The sequence below is a fragment of the Neovison vison genome, chromosome 6, assembly GCF_020171115.1.
Source record: "Neovison vison isolate M4711 chromosome 6, ASM_NN_V1, whole genome shotgun sequence".
NCBI classification, from domain to species: Eukaryota; Metazoa; Chordata; class Mammalia; order Carnivora; family Mustelidae; genus Neogale; species Neogale vison.
The window spans coordinates 150,220,412-150,239,664 of record NC_058096.1 but is presented as its reverse complement, the minus strand read 5'-3'; positions in this window follow the sequence as shown (position 1 = coordinate 150,239,664).

Here is a 19,253-nt window from a genome sequence, read left to right as displayed (position 1 = left end):
AAATTGGGGCACAAAATATGAAATATCACAGTATCAACATACCTGGAGAAGGAAGAATTGTGTAATCTCAGGAAAATGACCTCAGACCACAGGACCTGAATTCTAGAGCATTTCCAGTCCCCATTCCAGGACTCAGATGTCTCCAGCAGGCTGTTTGAAAACCAAGTCTAATCCAACCAACAGACCCACAGACCTCGGTCACTGGCATGAGAAGCGGGAATGGAAATTGTTTTTCTAGAAGCCAGAGAAGCTTTTGGGAGAACCACATCCTTTAAACTCTGCGCAGGGTAATCTGCTTTTTTGTTTTAGTTCTTTATCAAATGGGAACAAATCGATTATTCTCAGTGTTCTGTCTGTATGGCAGAGAACAGGAATTAAGTAGGGAATTGTAGAGTATAGCTTGATATAGTTACAAACCATAATTTAAAAAAATACATCAAAAATATGTATCATAAGCCATGAGTAAAGGAAAATGGCATCCAAATATAAAGATTCTGTCCCTCTTCTCAAGATTGAGCCATAATTTCATATTCATTTTGCTCTTTATACGAGCTTTATATAAAGTTGTCCCTATCATGCAGATTCAGTTTGCTGCCATACTATATGAGGACTAAAATGGCATGAATTAATTTTGTTCATGTACTGGTTTTATCTCTTGAGCCATGCAATGTTCCCACAGATGTTTTAACCATCTTTGGTACATGCAAAAAGATTGTTTCTATAACCCAGGAAAGCAGTTGTAATTTTCATAATAAGGATCTAGGTACACATATTGTGAATTGTTCAAGGATCAAGAAACAAATCAAAGTCTAAAATTCCCTAAATTTATTTGCACAGGAAGCAAGAGGTAAACACAATTAAGGATCTGGGCCTTCGGCTCACGCAGACTTGGGTCTGAATGCTAGCTCCAGAATTTTCTGTTTGGATGACTGCAGAGCAAGGACCCAACCTCAGTAGGGCTTAGCTTCCTCAACTGTAGAAGGTAGACAGTGGATTCCACTTTCTAAGCTTATTGAACCCAGGCTCGCTGTAAGAATTCCATATCTGGGTAGAGGTGAGGCACTCGGGCAGAATCAGCCTGTATGCGCCCAGCTCTGCAGCTCCTGCGCTGTTTCTGTGGCCGTGGCCTCCTGTGCATTTTCTCTCCCCACAGCCTGCATCTGGGTCTCTCTGGTGAGAATTGTCCTCAGGTTGCAGAAACCGGTTTTGTCGGCTGGCACTGGGTACACCTGGAAACTTCACTCTCCAGAGCAGCCCTTAACCCCTTACAGAGATGTTGAGGGCAAGGAACCCTCCAGCACCCTCGCCCCTGACCGAGACAGCTCTGAGGTACGCCCATCACTGTTTCACAGCTCCCTCGGAGACCTGAGTCAGTCACCCTCCGTGGAACCGAGGGTTCCAGCCGCCACGCATCCTCACCTGGCTCCTTACGATCCCTGCCCTTCTTCCCCACTCGTCAGTTTTCCTGGCAGCACTTCCCGACAAATCCATCCCTTACCACAGGGTATGCTTCTAGGGAAGACCACGCAAGGCACTGGCAAAATATAAATGGCCAAATTAAAATTCACTTAAAATTTCTGGGATAAGGAATGTGGATTGATAATCCCTTAATGGTACATGTGCCGAAGATATGTCACCGTGGTCCTGGTTTAGAGTCCCCTTTAAGCAGGAATGAAACTAGGCACAGTGACGTCCCTCCCCTGGCCTCCTAAAATGGCTTGGAGGCCTTTTTTTCCAACCCTAGGGAGTCAGCTGCTCCCTCTGCCCTTGCCCCCCGTGCTTCTATTTTTATACTTTAGATCAAATTAAGTCAGAATTTCAAGAAAAGAAGTCTCAGGAAGTCGAGAGAACCGTTCGATGGGGGGCAAGTGGTATTCCTGTGCCGCTATTCACCACACAGAGACTTAACTCAGCTAAAGGGAAAATTCCCTGCCATCTAGAAGGAAAGGCTACCTGGCTCTCATTTTGGTCTCTAACAGAGATGGAATGGTTTTCTCATTTGTCCTTCACCAGTTTTCCTTTGAGATTTTTTTTTTTTTCAAATAACCTTAACCCAAGTAAAGAGCATCTTGGTGTCTGCTAATTTATTTTTAAAATGCATTTGAGTTCTGTTTATTAATCCCACTGTGAACCCTTTAGATGATCATATCTTTTGCCTTTCCAAAAAATGAATTCTTAGGACAAACACGAACCTTTCAGCGTGAATTACATAACAAGTGACTGTTCCATTGAAATGCTTATCAGCATCTCTGTTCAGTCACACTATTTTCATTGGAAAAAAAATTGTTAAGACAGTCTCCAAAGGTCTCATGTCCTGCTTTGTTTCTCTTGTCTTTTGCCTGGTCAGGTCCTACCAGCAGTGTCCTTTGCATTTTGGTAATGGATGCTCCAGTTTGGAAAGGGTATTCCAAAGTCAGCAGTGCCGAAAGGCAGAAAGTGGTAGTGAAGTACTTGGTCCTTCACAGTCTGTTTGCCTAGACAATGCCAGATATGGGGAATAAAGGCACTCACTTCCAGTCATAGTCTTCGCTCCTGAAGGATTCAGTAGGAGAACTGCCACCAGAAACACTTTCCGGCCCCTTCTCCTCCACCACCAGCCCTTCCCCGTCCTGCCCTTGCTCATGCGTGCATCTGCGCACGCGCATTCATCCCCTCCACTCTTTCAAGAAGGTGGACAGAATCTTCCAATTCTTTTCCTACTGATTAGCATTTTCCTCGGTAGGGTGAGATGGCATGAAGCTTTATGTTCACCACGTTGCCAGTCATCTCCTCAACTCGTTCATTACTTTTCCCTTTCTTCTTCTAGATTTGGAGTGTGTTGGTTTATATGCTCACCCTCTTTAACTCTGTGTTTAATAGGAAAATATCTTGTTCTACATAACACCATGGCTTCAAGAGGCAATACTATTTATATTATTTGATCTCAAAGTTTGTCTCCATTTTCACTTTCTCCTAAATTTCAAAATAGTTTTGATGTACATCTTATACATTTAGGGATATGAGATATCACAGAAATGATATTTACTTTCCTACTTTATCCTGTAGACTCCGTAATAGCCTTGGGGGTGTTTATAAACCCACAGATTTTTGTTTTTGTTTTTCCCTCAGAAATAATAGAGGTGAATTGCTAACTTTGAAACGAAATTCTGACCTCATCTTTAACTAGCATTTCTATTTTCAAAAGTTTCACTGAGTTACATGGATTAAAAAACCACATACACAAACAAATTAGAAGTTGACTAATACTATTTGAATCAGAAAGTCTTTGGTCCACTTCACAGTAATCAGATTAATTTAAAGAAGTGCTAGATTTACCTTGAGCTGTAAGTTAATGAGACTAATTTCTAAAGTTCTCACCTCAAAATTCACAGTCTCTACTTTTTCCTGGGAAGGAGAGGTGTGTTGAGTGGTTACTGCGTGCAGACCGTGTGCAAAGCACTTTCTAGATGTCTAGTCGTCATAATAGGCACTGTGCAAGAGGTCGTAACTAGTAGTATTGTAGAAATGAAACAAACAAAACTAGGTTCAGGAACATTAAGAAGCCAATAGCTAGTGGTTAAAAAAAAAAAAAACAAAAAACAAAAAACAAGAAAACCCGGAACCCCGTCGGAAAACCGAGATTTTGCACGGCTCTAATACCCAGCTGTTTTCAGTCTCCCCAAGTAAAACCCTTAGTTTATATCAAGATAAGATTACTCAATTAATGGCACTTAAAAAAATTCTCTTTATGCCTTATTTAATGGTATCATTTTGTCTCTTAGTTCCTAGCATCTGCTTTGTATGTTTCACCAAGGGATGCTTTATAATAGTTACAGGACCACAATGCTATTCACTCTTTCCAAAGGCACAAATGCAGACCACGCCAGCATTTCAATAATTGTTCACTGCTGGAGCATGAGCCACGCCGGATACTCGCAATCCAACCCACATTTTAATGCTCTCAGTAGGACCCAACTTTCTATAAAGTGCTTTGATGACCCTGCTTGTGTAACTTCTTGATATGTTGTAAGTTTGCAGGTAATACTTACTAATTAAATGGCTCAAAAATAAATTCGGCATTTAGTTTATACAAGTCAATGGACAAAACAACAACGACAACAACAACAACAAAAACCCACACACAACAGACCGGAGGTTTGCCTTTCAAAGATAAAGTGAGAGATTCTGGCGGTGAGACCCAAGGCGAATGACTTAACTGCTGCGAACGTCCGTTTTCAGAGATAACTGCTTTTCTTACTGCATCGCTGTAAGAATTAAAGGTGCTAACATAGGAGACATGGTTCAATGTGTGATCAAGGAAACACTAAATAAATACCAGTTTTATTAAGTTGCCGCTTCCAGTGGTTAAATAAAAACCTTGCTGACTCATTTAAAAGTTTATTATATTATTTTTATTTTTTAAGATTTTATTTATTTGACAGAGAGAGAAAGCGAGAGAGAGAGAGTGCACAAGCAGGGAGAGCAGGAGAGGGAGAAGCACTCCCTGCTGAGCAAGGAGCCTGATGTGGGACTTGATCCCAGGACCCTGGGATTGTGACCGGAGCCGAAGGCAGATGCCTAACCACGAACCATGCAGGCACTTGAAAGTTTTCTCATTTTTTAAAAATGCCCCAGTCAGCACTGTCTCCTTGATGATGTCTAACCCGGAAGACACGGGTTCCAGTGAGCCGGCGCCGGAAGGCTCTGTTGATACTCCCGCATCCTGTTCAACTCTGGAGTACAAGAGCTCGAACACCAGCTGGTTCAAAGAGTAAAAGGGAATCAATTGGTTCATTTAGCTGAAATCTTCAGGATGGGAAAGGTTGAGGCATTGCTAAATTCAAGGGCTCAGGAGGTATCAGGAAGACCCTCTCTCTCTCTTTCTTGGACACTCGTTTCTGATTTTTGTCCTCCTCCATCATGGATTTACTTCCACGCAGGTCTTCTTCCCACAGTGGTTCCCGGGGACACTAGAATTACATCTTTCCAGTCCCTGGTCCATCGGAAAGATTCCCTTACCACTTTAACAAATTGTAGAATTAAGTCTCGGTGGGCCAAGCTGGACAACAGCTTCTCCACTTAAGCTGAGAGAAGAGAGGATAATGGGATGTGCTGATTGGCTTTGGCCTGGGTCCCCTGCCTGCCCTTGAGCGGATCACTGTGTCCAGGGAAATGAGATGCCCATCCCTGGAGACCCAGGGAGAGGAGCCCAGAGAACATCATGGTTCAAGGGTGGGAAGGAGGACTCTTAGGATGACGAGGAAGTGGGTTTTGGGCAGACAAAAAGTACATGTTTACAAACTTGGCATTGTCTTGCCAGGAAGCATTTGCGTCTGACCATCGACAGAGATTTCTGGCCAAACTTTTCCTGCCTCACTACTCCACCATCTCAGTTTGCTGCCAGGTACTTAGATCAACCATCTCTTTAGTAAAAGATGTTAGCAGGGAAGAAGTATAATCAAAGTGAATCAGGAAGCCTGGGGAACAACTGTCGGCCTAGCTGTTCTGTTTCATTTGTCAGAAAGCCCACTGGGTAATGGCAGACAAAGGAGTAACCGCAAGCAAGCTGAAGAAACAGACATACTTCCCTGTGGTCAGTTTCCAGCTCTGTTACTGTAACACCTGTGATTTCCCTTCTATGGTAACCAGCTTTTCTGCTCCCGAGGGCGTGTGTTGGATTCTGGGCGGTGGTGCTGCCCTTGTTTCTCCCAACCACTCTCCTCCTTCGGGCGGGAGCATGCCTCAGCCTTTCCCCAAGCTCTCCTCCTCAGCCTGCAGGGTGGATTGTGAACCTGTAGGGTCAGGCCTTCCAAGGCCCGGGCAGCCAGTGTGACTAACAAGCTCAAAGTCACAGGAAATCTCCTCCCCCACCCACAGCTGCTGGGATCTTGCCTTGTTCCCGCCTGTTGTGTCAGTTAGGGCCCTTAGCACCGTCACCCTTGTCATCGGACCCTCCTTTAGGAGTTATCTGCCTGACTATAACCCAGGCTCCGGACTGGCCTTTCGCCCCAACCCATTTGGCTGAATCCCAAACAAACTTAGCACCTGAAACCCCAAACAGAGCCTGCTACTCACCAGATACAGAGTGGCCCCTTGGATAATGACATCTGCATCAAGCCCAAGTTGTCAAAGTCCACTGGATAATGATATTTAGGTAGATCCGTTACTCAGCTTACAGGGGGCCAACTTGTCCTGTTCACGCATTTCAGTTCTGTACCGGGTACCCAAGTTTCCGTCGTGCTTTGGTGCCAAGCCTGTTCATGGGACTTACGGCCCAGGGGGGAGTTCCCCCTGTGTAAACATGGCCGAGCTGGGTCATCCTGACTGAGAGCCTCTGGTGAGCCAAGAGCTCATTCACCCCTTTATTTATTCACACAACAAGGGTTCATCACATAATTCAGTGCTTCTAGAACTGTAACAAGTGTACGAATTACCCGTGGAACTTACTAAAACGTGGGTTCTAATTCAGTCGTGCTGCGGTGGGGCTTGGGCTTCTGTATTTTAAAGAAGCTTCTAGATCCTACACCTGCTGACATTTCATGAATGGCAGTTTCAGAAACAAGGACTACAGAAACTCAGTAAACATTTGTTGGATGTAACCTGAATGAAAACCTAAAAGCAAAGTATTGAACAAAAGTTTTCGTTTAGGGAGACAAGAGAGGCATGATGTTGGCAAGTTATTTGCAAGTGACAGTTATGGGGTCAAAGGCTAAAGCCTTTGTCAGCTGAGGTTTTTCTGGTGTGTTGCCCCTTCCATCCTTATGGCCTTTGATGGATTTCCCCTGTCTCCTGCTAAAGGTGGCAGAGCCAACTTCAGAGTAGCATTTCAGTTATTTCATGTTTAAAGCCTGTTGTCTGGAGCACCTGGGTGGCTCAGTGAGTTAAAGCCTCTGCCTTCAGCTCAGGTCATGCTCTCAGGGTCCTGGGATCAAGCCCCATATCAGGGTCTCTGCTCAGCGGGAAACCTGCATCCTCCTCTCTCCCTGCCTGCCTCTCTGACTAGTTATAATCTCTGTCTATCAAATAAATAAAATCCTAAAAAAAAAAGCCTGTTGTCTATTCTTTTTGAACCATACTCACAGTTTTCCAATATGTTCTGTATAAGTATAGCTTTATATTCTCTCTCTCTCTCTCTCTCTCTCTCTCACACACACACACACACACACACACACTCACTCACACATGATGTCTAATTATTGATGATTTATTTGAAACCGATAACCTACATCCCCCAACTCTACTGGACACCAAGACGATTCATGGCGTGGCATGTCTAGATTACCAGCAATGTTTCAAAAGTTCGAGCCAGGTAGAGGACGGAGAGTGCCCAAGATAACCCACAAGAAACAAGACCTCTTACCCCACTTCATCCCTACTATTTTCTTCCTCTTTACCTGATCTTTGGCTTGATTTCTTTGCCAATATGGATTATCTGGACAAAGCAAACCCTCTTTTCTACCCTCAAAGTTCATTTTTTAGCTCATAGCATAGTTTGCGGAGAGATTTGCTCGTGAAGGAGGAACACAGCGGGTACAAGACAAGCCATTTCACAGAGGTCAGTTGGGAGCCCTTTCTCTGTGGATCTTAGATAATCTTGCCTTGTGAAGAGCTCATTGGAAGTTCCCAAGAGGTCTAGAGAGGAAGCTGGTGTTGGAGAGGGGATAATGGTGGCTGGTGGAAGCATTAGGGTTGTCATTCCTCTGAACTTCAGCTTTCCACAAAATGAACACTTTGCCCTTAGCTGAAACTTGTTGGAAATGAGGAATGCTCATGTAGTAGTTACTCTCTGCCTGCCAGTCAAATGCCTCCCTTTGCTATATTCCTATAGACCACAGACTTTATTACCTCAGACAGGAATTATGCAGAGCTCTGGTTCCTCGAATATACTGAGCTGGGGACATATTTTTTAAAGTAAAATTTAATGGTAAGTTTCCTATAAGCATCACCTTAAGCAACTTTACCTATCCTCCTAAATCCAGCCACATAACAAGTTAAATTTCGTCTCTTCTTTCTAGAATGGACTTTCCTGGGGCACCTGGGTGGCTCAGTCGGTTATGCATCTGTCTTCCGCTCGAGTCATAGTCCTGGGGTCCTGGGATTGAGTCCCATGTTGGGCTCCCTGCTCAGCAGGGAGTCTGTTTCTCCCTCTCCTCTGCTTCTCCCCATGCTCCTGCTTTCTCTCTGAAAGGTGGGAAGGAAGGAAGGGAGGAAGGAAGGGAGGGAGGGAGGGAGGAAGGATAGTTAGAATGGGCTCTCTTTCCACCTTTAATAGCAAGTGGATTAAATTTGAGTCCACGTTCACCATTTTGGTTTAACCTGCCATAAACGTGAGCTCACCTGAGGTCGTGAATGGAAAATGTCCACATCCCATGACCATCATTCAGCAGGCTTTAGAAGATGACCAAAGACTTTCATCAACTTTTTGAGGAGGCAATGTCTGACCTCAAAGTTTCAATGTCTTAGCTGTTATAACCATCGTAGATTTAACTGGCATCCGAGGACTTGGAACTACACCCTTTGAACAGCTAACAGTCCCTCAGCATAGCCACTGAATCGTGGACTTTTATTACAGGACGAGCCTAGAGAGAAGCGTCCAAGGGCTCCGCTTTGCAGGTTATAGAACTTGTTCAATGTCACATCATTTCAAACTCATGGAAGAAGACAGTCAGTCAGGGGAGAGCCCTCAGGCTGAATTTGGAAGTACGTATTGAAAAAGCCGTACTTGAATTACAAATGGCTTGGGCTGGGCTTGTTCTATTAATGCTTGCTAGCTTGGTGCTGTGTCTGGTGACAGTGTGACGCTTCTCATTTGGATGACAGTGGCCCCAAACTGGAGGATTTTAAGAATTCTACAGTTATCTACATATTAGGACAGTGTCTCTCTAAGGTATTTTTTTTTAGGTTAGAACACTGTTTTCTGATTCACATGCCCCTTCCCCCAGAAAAAAAGAAATACAAAAATTATTCACAAAGGAAAAAGTAAAACACGTATAATCCTGCCATTCAGATCTTTTTTTAAAGGCTTATGTGTTTTGTTATTCTTCTTTAAAGATACCGTACATTTTCTAATTCCATTTTTTTTTTTCACTTATCAATATAAGTGGGCACATGTTCATGTCAAGAAAATTCTCCTCTACCCCGGGCTTCAGCAGGCTGTCGCCTGACAGCCATATCCTGCCCACTGCCTGAGTTTGTAAGTAAAATTTAGTGGGAACACAGCATGCTCATTCATTTATGCATTGTCTCTGGCTGCCGGTGAGCTACAGTGACAGAGCTGAGTATTTGCAACAAGAACAAGCTGGCCCACGGAGCCTAAAATATTTACTATTGGCCCTTTACAGGAAGACTTGCCTGACTCTTGATCTACACTATCACTTTTTAATATCTGAGCAATATTTCATTGCATCATCATATCATTATTTATTTAACTAGTTTCTATTGAGGCACATGTAAATTGTTACCTGTTTTATATTTATTAACACATAATGTATTATTTGCCCCAGGGGCACAGGTCTGTGAATCATCAGGCTTACACAATTCACAGCACTCACCATAACACATACCCTCCGCAGTGTCCATCACCCAGCCACCTCAGCCCTCCCCCGCTCCAGCATTGTTTCCTACTTTAAACATTTAGATGGGTTCCCATTATACTTAATGCTAGGCTGAATATGCTCATATTTGCCTTTTTTTTTTTAAATTTTATTAGGAAACTTGCTGAAGACTGGGATTTACTAAGTTAAAGGATTTTGTAATCTTTTCCTTTTAAGGGATTTTGGTAACCATTATCCTATTTTTTCCATTTCTAGATAGGGGAGTTTTTCTTAATATGGTAATGGCTGAAACGGAGATGTTGCACTCCACAGTTTCTCTTGCTTATTATGTACAAAGCTATTCTCAGAAACCAAGAGAATCAGAAAACCACATAGATCACTTCATGGGGCTTGGTAGTGGAACAGACTCCATTACTGAACTCTAAAGTCACAACCCTAGGAATTGGGAGTGAGGAACAACCCCTCCCTTTTCCGTGCCATTGGTTTTGTCCTCCAGCCTGACTGAGACAGCAGCCATACATATATAAATAACCAGCTTGTGGAGGCAGACCAGAGACAACAATGCAGTTTGCTTAGGTGGTTTGTGTCATCTCTTGAAGGGTGAATATCGAGAGATGCCTTTCCTGGGGTGATGGGCTGTCATGGTTGGCGTCTGGTCTGTCAGCCTGTCTCTGTTTTAGGTCCACTTTAGCCAGGGCTTGAAGTGGTATCTATGCTTCTGCCTAGATTGGTTCTAAGCCCTGAGTTCCTCAGAAGCCCCACTTGTCACTGGATGAATGCTGGGCATCTCATGGATCGTGTCTGCCATCTTTCCCTAGGATGCAAGGAGAGGGTTAAGGTAGAGAGCAGAAAATGATGGGGAGCATTTCCCTTGTTTCTTCATTTGCCAGTCTCTTCCTATGGCTCTAAAAGCATGTGTGTTCACATACACGTACGCACAGCTGCACACACACACACACACACACACACATCTGATATTAATGTGGAAGAGTCCACTCAAAAAACTGATTTGATTTTGTATGTGCTCTGTGTGATTTTGTATGTGATTTTTTGCTCTGTGTGGGACAACCTTGCACGGCAGGTATTCCTGGGACAAGCAGCTCCTTTGTTTTTTCTCTTCTGAGCCAACAGAAATAAACAGCTAACTCTCAGCCATCCAGTGGCTACCAGTACAGCTAGTCATATAACGAAATTCTATGCAGCTCTGATAATGACCCATCTCTTGAGACACACAACATGGATGGATCCCAATAGCATTATGCTAAGTGAAAGAAGCCAGGCAGAGAAGAGTACATACTATAATGACTCCATTTACATGAAACTCTAGAAAAGGCAATAGTATAGTGCTGGAAAATAGATCAGTGTTTACCAGGGAGTTTGGGGTGAGTTTCCATTAACTGCAAAGAGACACAAGGTAACTCTCTGAAGTGATGAGCATCTGCATTTTGATTGTGTTGGTGGTAACATAATTGTGCAGTTTGTCAAAACTTATTGGACAGTGTTCTTTAAGTAGGTACATTTTATTATGTGTAAATAATATTTCAGTAAAGTTGATTATAAAAAAAAGATCTGTAAGTGATAAAGAAGTGGGAAAGAAAGAATCTGGACTCAGGAGTGTCTGGTTTGAATAGGTGAGTGGTGGTGTCATTGACCATGAGGAGACAGCAAGGGGGAGGAACAAGCATAAGAAGTGGTAGGGAGAATGAGTACACCAAACGGAGACACATCCATGGAGGGAGTCCACGTTTTGGGCTGGACACTGAGACTTTGGAATTCTCAGTGCATTGATGGGGGTAGACACCGCATATGCATGAACTTATTCAATGACAGTGAAGTGAGAGAGAAAAGACAAGACCCAGGGCTTATCCCAGGGCCAGGCTGAATCCTTGAGAGTAAATGTTAGTCCACTGTTACTCAAACTATGGTCCGTGGAACTGGTAACAATGGTGTCATCTGAATGTTATTAGAAATGCAGAGTTTCATGCCATAACCCAGACCTATGGAATCGTAATCTGCATTTTAATAAGATCTCCAGGTAATTCTTATCCACATTAAAGTTTGAAGACTGTAGTTTCCGATCAACCTTAGCCCTACTCCTTACTTCCTTGAAGTTCCTTCCACAACCCAGCTGAGAGAATAAAGAAACATGGCCTGCTGAAGCCAAGGATTACATCATCAGATTAAAATTGTTTTTCGTTCTTAGTTAAAAAAAAACAACTCTTGTCTGCTAAGGGAGCTAAGAAATGTTAATTCAAATGTTCTCTGTTTATTCAGCAGGCTGTGGTTGCTTCTGGAAAGCTGTCAAGGTTTATTTAGACTGGAGAGAAACTTTTTTTTCTATTTTCTTTTCTCTCTCTCTCTCTCTTTCTTTCTTTCATCCTTTCTTTCTTTTATTAAAGCAAATACAGAGACAAGTCCTACCTATTTCGTTAGCAATTGCTTGAGAAATCATTTTTTTTTTTTTTTTTGCTTTTATAAAAAAGGGCTTTGCTTGCCCAAAGGACATAAACGCTTCTCCTTAAATTCTTGCAGACAGACTGTCTGTTAGGAATGCTGAGCTATGAGGAATTTGGGATGAAGTACAGCACTGTCTCCATGTTGAGCCTACGGTTACTTCTACAAATATAGTTTCTTTTTTAAATTTTTTTTAAAGACTTTATTTATTTATTTGGCAGAGAGAGATCACAAGTAGGCAGAGAAGCAGGCAGAGAGAGAGGGTGAAGCAGGCTCCCCACTGAGCAGAGAGCCCGATGTGGGGCTTGATCGCAGGACCCTGAGATCATGACCTGAGCTGAAGGCAGAGGCTTTAACCCACTTAGCCACCCAGGCGCCCCCTTAAAATATAGTTTCTTATCCGAGTCCACTTCCCAGGAGAGATGGTGGGTGAGCAGAAAGAAAGCTGTCCGGGCTACTCCAGGTCTGAGGCTCACTGCTGTGGGCTCCTGAGACCGGAGCTTGTCCAGGGCATCGGGTCTGCTTGCTTGCTCATTGAGCTGTTATTGTTTGTAGGTGACTTCCCACTGAAGGTGGATTTGAGCTGGATTTCAAAGAGAAGTAGGACCTAGAGGGGTAGAGAAGGTGGGGAAGAACATTCGGAACTGAGAAAACTGAATCAGAAAAAAAAAAAAAAGTTTCTAGTAACTGCCTCCTTGTTGTGTGACATTTGGTAAATCGCTCAACTTTTCTTTTCTTTCTTTTTTTTTTTTTTAAGATTTTATTTATTTATTTGACAGACAGAGATCACAAGTAGGCAGAGAGGCAGGCAGAGAGAGGGGAGGAAGCAGGCTCCCTGCTGAGCAGAGAGCCCGATGCGGGACTCGATCCCAGGACTCTAGGATCATGACCTGAGCCGAAGGCAGCGGCTTAACCCACTGAGCCACCCAGGCGCCCCATCGCTCAACTTTTCTAAGCCTCGTGCCTTCATTTGTAAAACACAAGTCGTATTCTGTGTGGCCTCTAAGGTTCTTTCTAGGTGGAAAGATCCATGACAGACGTCTGACAGGGGTGTGAACTGGAGGGAAGAAAGCACAGCTGGTTTATTAGATTAGCTATCCTTATTTTAAAAAAAAAAAATCTTAAGGGAATGGCAAATAAGGTCGCTCTGGTTTGACAGGTTGGCCCAGGTCTAGGACCAGGACCTGGGCGGCCACGGTGAGAGGACATCTGAGTGGGAGGGGCCTCGTGGGAATCACGGGGCCTGACCGTACAGTGGGTTTGTTTTAGGGTTTGCCTCAGGGAAAGTCACAATCGCACGCATTGTCTCATTCTTTAGAAAGGCAGTATGAACAGCAGTCCAGTGTGTGGGTGCTGGATCTGATCCACTTGGGTTCAGATCTCAACTCTGTCCCTGAAACAAGCCACTTAACCTCTCTGTGCCTCATTTCCAAGTCTGTAAGATAAGAACAACGTCTTACTCATAGGGGCATTTTAAGTTTTAATTCTTCTAACGTTTATGAGATGTTCAAAGCGGTTCCTTGTACATGATAAAACAATGAATGTTAGCTGTTCTTCTTATCACTATCTCCCTGTGGCCAGTGGATGCTGGTCTGAAATCTGGGCCTTGGTACTCTTCCTTTTTGCTTTGATTGCTGAGGGGTGACAACAAATGCTACTCACTCCCTCACAAACAGAAACTGAAGGTCTACTCTGAGCCCAGAGTGCTGCAGGCTCTCTGGGAAGGAGGAAGGGAGGAGAAAACATTTTTTTCTTCCAAGTTGTTAGGAGAGGAAAAGCTCAGGGATGTCAGCTCCTCAAGGACCAGAACTTGCCTATTTTCCTTTGAAATCCAAGCTCTGGCAAGGGGTCAGACACAACACAGAGGTGATCTGAAATTGTATGTGGAACTAGATCCCGGGGAGATGGAGAGAGAAGGAGGCAGGTGGGGGAGAACATCACAACATACCCTGATCCCCCTCCCCCACCCCAGCTTCCTCACCTATCCCATCTCTCTCCACCTGCTCTTTCTCGCTGGTTCTTGCTGGCTACAGAGTAAATCCCAAGTCCTCCACACACTGGATTTCCCAGCTGGTTTCCACTGATCCTACCCTGCTAAGCTATTTTCTTGAGCACAGTAACAGGCTTGTCTCTCATGCTTTGCTGCTGCCATTCCATCTCCCGATGCTGGGATTCTCCTCCTTCTGGAGCCACTCATCCCTTCAAGTTTCAACTCAAATGACATGTCTTGCCACCAATGCTGCCAGCAGCCCACCTCTGGCCCCTCGGCACCTTTGTGTGTGTGAGTGTGTGTGCATGCCAACCTGACTTCCAACATCCTGCTGCAGTGACTGCCTGAGAGCTCTCTGGCCACAACCAGCCTGTGGCCAGACCAGCCACCAATGCAGGGGAACTAACTCATCACTCCTGTCCCCATCCCCAGACTCAGCAGCTCTCACCTGTAACCAGCAGGATTGCTGGTGGGGCAGAAAAACTCCACCTGCAGATTGCCTGGGGGCTCCCAGATTCTCCTGCAGCATCGATTTTGCTGCAAAATTCCCCTTGTGGCTTCCTGTCTCCTCACTCTCCTCCCACTTCTCCACCAGTGGTTCCTGGGATCACCTCCAAAATTACTTACCTTCACATCCTCATCTGAGGTTCTGCCTTCCCTGCCCTTCTGGCTTTCTGAGAACTCCCCAGGAGAAGAACAATGCTTGCCTACCAATTTTCCTGTCATATTTGTACATACCTTTGGTCTAACATTTATCACAATTTAGTGCAATTATTTGTTTACAAGTTAGGCTGCGTAGGAAGAGGAAGAAAGACCCACGTCGTTCTAATCCATGCGACCCCCTTGCTCAGTGTGCACCTGCCACATAGCAGGCCCCCCAATATTTATTGAACTCAACCAATTTGGATTGACTTGCCCATCTCAGCTTCTAGCTCTGTCCTGGCATCATGGACGCACCAGCACTTTCCTTCCCGCCCCATCTGCACCAGCACTTTCTCTGAGAGCTAGCAGTGTTATGGTACGAGTCCCTGGACTTCAACTGCATAACAAGAAGCAGTTACTGAAGAATCACAGGGAGGTCCAAGGGTTAAGCAAATTTGTAATTACAAAAAGTTCAGCCTGATAGCACTTGCGAGCAGTGCATGTTTGTGTGATGATTACTAATCAGGAAGGTTAGGCTCATGGGGATGGGTCCCTGACCCAGGGAGGAAGGAAACTTGCTAACAGAAACAGGTGTAAGCTCCTAGTCAGGATGGGTCTCTAGGTTCCCCTAGGCATGGAGTCAGGAAGAGCATCACCCCCACCCCTACCACACGAATGCAGGCACACAGAATGCAAGGTGCTGGCGTTTCTGGAACCTGCCGCAGGGCAACCAATTTACCTAAAATCTGAGATGAGACAGGCGCCTGGAAGAATTCATCTGGAACAGTTGACAAAATAGTGGGCAGCAAATCTGGGCTGGTAGAATAGTATAAAGCCCTTGGGGGCTACAGACCCAGCGTTAGGAGTCAGTTGGATGGTTAGGTATTGAGGGTCCCCAACAAGACAATATGGAGTCAGGACAGCTAAAATTCACACAGCACGGCCATTCTGCATTGCAGCTTAGACAGGACCACACTGACACTCTGCTTTGCAGCCTTTGCAGAAATGACTTCGGCAACATGTCCTAAAATAAGACAATTATCCACAAAGCATTTGTCAGTATCACAGGCAAGAGGCAGTTAAAACCTAAGTCCCCAGCAGTCAGAAAACAAACAAACAAACAAACAAACCATTTGCACGTGGATATTAACCTCATGGACACATATGTGACCAAAGCCTTGATTGGCATGACTCACCCTGATTGCTTAAGATAGTTCTGCAAAAGAGCTCATAAAACTACCTCAACTTAGAAACTCCAGTGGCAACCCTCTCAGGCCCCTCTCTCTCTCCAGGAGCTTTTACTCTTGGTCAAGAAACTTTGCTTTGCTGACCACTCTTTGTCTGGTGTACCTCTTTGTTCTTCCAAGCGGTGTGACCAAGAACCTTGGTTACTAAGGGGACAAAAATCCTGGAACAACAGGGAGTTTTTGCAGGCTTTCTCTAAACCTATTAGGTGCTCACGGGGAAAACCTGGAAAGTTCCCAAGAAAACCCCCATCTGGTGCAGACCCAGGTGAGACTAAAAGCAATTGCTGTAGGACAGGCATAGGACTCGTGTTAAGACCCTGCACCTTTCTTATTTCTCCTATGGAATAAAAAACTCAGTCTGGAGGGAGAGGAATATAAATCCTGTGGTGTGACTGGCAAAAGCCCTTGTAGCTGGGGCAAGGGAACAGAAAACAAACCAAAATAAAATACCTTAGGCCCTGGGTGGGGAGGGGGGTGCACGTGCACCTACAACTGAGCCAGGAGCCTGTTTGTAATGCCCAAGAGTAACAAAATGTTCAAAAAAGGATGAGGATATGCTAAAAGATCACAAGAGTCAAACTGAATTCCCAATATCCAAGGCTGAAACAATTTGAACTATAAAATAATTAACAAGGGTAGATAATTAACTGAAGATCCATGAGCCCATAGTGACATAATAACATGGAATGAATAAATATGGGGGGAAAGGCAGCTCTCTCCTTTACAGAATAATTCCAATGAAGAGATGTAGAAATAAGCAAGAAAATCGATAATCATTGTTAGAACATTTTAATAACGATTGTTGCAGGCAAGAATAGATCCATTGATAGTTGTTAAAATAAAGGAAAGAAGATTGAGGAGAGATGGAATATTTGCATAGTCTCCAAGTATCTGCCGGGAGGAATGTATCAGTTGCAAAGTAAATAGTAGTAACTTTATCAGTAAAGAGACAAATGGATGCAATGAAAAGGGCACGTCACCTATGTGGTATTCTTACCTCTAATGCATAACATCAGTCTATTAATGAGAAAGCACCCCATGAACCCCAATTAAAGGATATTTTGGTGTTCTTCAAAAGTGTCAAATCCATGACAATCAAGGAAGGACTGGAAACTGTTACCAATTTGAAGGAGACTAAGGAAACATGACAACAAATTGCAGTGTGGGATTCTGAGTTTGATCCTGAAATAAGCAACTAACAAAAGCCAAATAAAGTATTTTCACTCCAAGTCTTGTGCAAATGTTAATTTCTTATTTCTTATAATTTTGCTACTGTTATGTAAGATGCTGATAATAGGGAAATCTAGATGCATGGTATACAGGGATTCTACAGTTTTGCAGTTTCTTCTTGGTCTAAAATTATTTCAAATTAGAAATTTAGAAAGCATGCCAAAAAGTCGTATCTATAGTCTGTTCATTCCCACTACATTTTTACTTATTGGAAAATTATTTGGAAGGAAACATACAGAAATATCTCCAGTCTGTGTGTTTGGTTGATGAGATCAAAATGAGGAAAATAACATCTTGGAAGTTCTTCCAGTTAATGATTTTTCTTAATTCTCAAAAACATTTTCTGATGTAGCACAGTTTTCTACATTTCATAGACAGGAACAAGGAGCTCAGACAGATCAAACGTTCCACTCAAGTTTACATAGAAACCAAGAGGAAGATCCCCAAAATGAACCCAAGTTTTTTTTAACTCCAAGGGCCATGGATAATGCTATTTTTTCCACTCTCTTTTCTGCTCCTCCATTTGTCTCTCTTTTGGATTTGTAGCTCTGTTACCATTTGGGTGGGGGAAAACACAACAAACTATAATAAAAAAAGAAATGAAACCTAGAACCTGAAGATAATAGACTCTGAAATACACCAAATGAGAGTTAAAAATAGAGTTCCAGTCCTGCAACACCATACATGGACCTCAGGCAATGGTTTAGTAGCATTTCTTAAAGCTCTTGGGAATTACACTGGCCTTGTAGACCAAGGATCTGTGTGTTTCCCTTTCCCGGTTTCAACCCTGGATGGCACATTACATAAGTAATATACTAAATAAGAATTCTAAACTTTTTTTTTTTTTTTTTTTTTTGAGAGACAGCAGGGCAGACCCCCTGGAGAATCTGGTGAGAGCTGCTACAGTGCTCTCCAGAGAAATGCATATGTAAAATGCATTTCTAGGCCCCCCAAAGCCTAGCACAATACAATAGAAGTCATATCCTGCACCCTTTCAGTGGAACTGCAAGACTGTCCATGCAGGACAGGCTAAGACTGTGAAACCAGTCCTCCCGTTCACCAGATCGTTCATCTAATACAGTGCTACCCAACAGAAAGAGTATGGGAGTGATAGATGCAATTTTAAGTTCCAGTGGTCCTATGAAAAGTTTTTTAAAAATGAACTTTAATACTATCTTTTATTGGATCCAATGTTTTCCAAATATGATCATCTCAACACATCTTTAATACAAACATTATTTTTTTTAAAGATTTTATTTATTTACTTGACAGACAGAGATCACAAGTAGGCAGAGAGACAGAAGGAAGCAGGCTCCCTGCCGAACAAAGAACCCGATATGGGGCTCTATCCCAGAACTCTGGGAGTCACAACCCGAGCCGAAGGCAGCGGCTTTAACCCACTGAGCCACCCAGGTGCCCCTTTAATAGAAACATTATTAAGTTTTTTTCTACTGTGCTTTTGTTTGCTTGCTTTGTTTTGTTTGTCGCTGAGAAAACAAAGTCTTCCGCATCCGGTGTGAATGTGAATTTCATTTATAACACATCTCACTTTGAAATAGTCATATTTCTGGGGCTCAGTAAGCCATAGGTGGTTAGTAACAGCACAGATTCGTAGTCTGGGAAAGGTGAAGGCTGAAATGGCCCAGAGAGGAGCATTTCTTGAAGAAAGTGGAGGGCTGTGGTTTTGTCTTCTCTCTACTCCCTTCAGGAGTCAGGAGGAAAGCACGTCCTCTCACGTTAAGCCAAGTGAAAGAACTTCAAGGGACTTTCTCCAAGAGCTTGGTGTATACCCCCTCGGAATTTGTACAACGTAAGGTCTGGAATATAAAATCCTCCTGGGAAGGAACTGAAGTGAAGAGAAGTGGCCAGAACACTTCTCACGGAGGAAGCACAAAGCACAGGACTAAGGAGAAGGCCTTGGGCAATGGGGGAAAGTAGACGCCCTGGAGGGTCTGGCTGGAGCTTTGAAAGAGCACTGCCCAAACTCCTCTTCCCAGATACTGGAGAGATCCCTTCAGGCGCTGATGTGGTGTGGACGCAGGTGGATGGAGGAGATGACCTGCCTGCCTACAGGGATGGCCTTGGAAGCAAGAGCCTTGGCGAATCCATAGTGATGTCCCCAGATGCAGAGACTTCTAGAATAAAAGCTCTACTAGG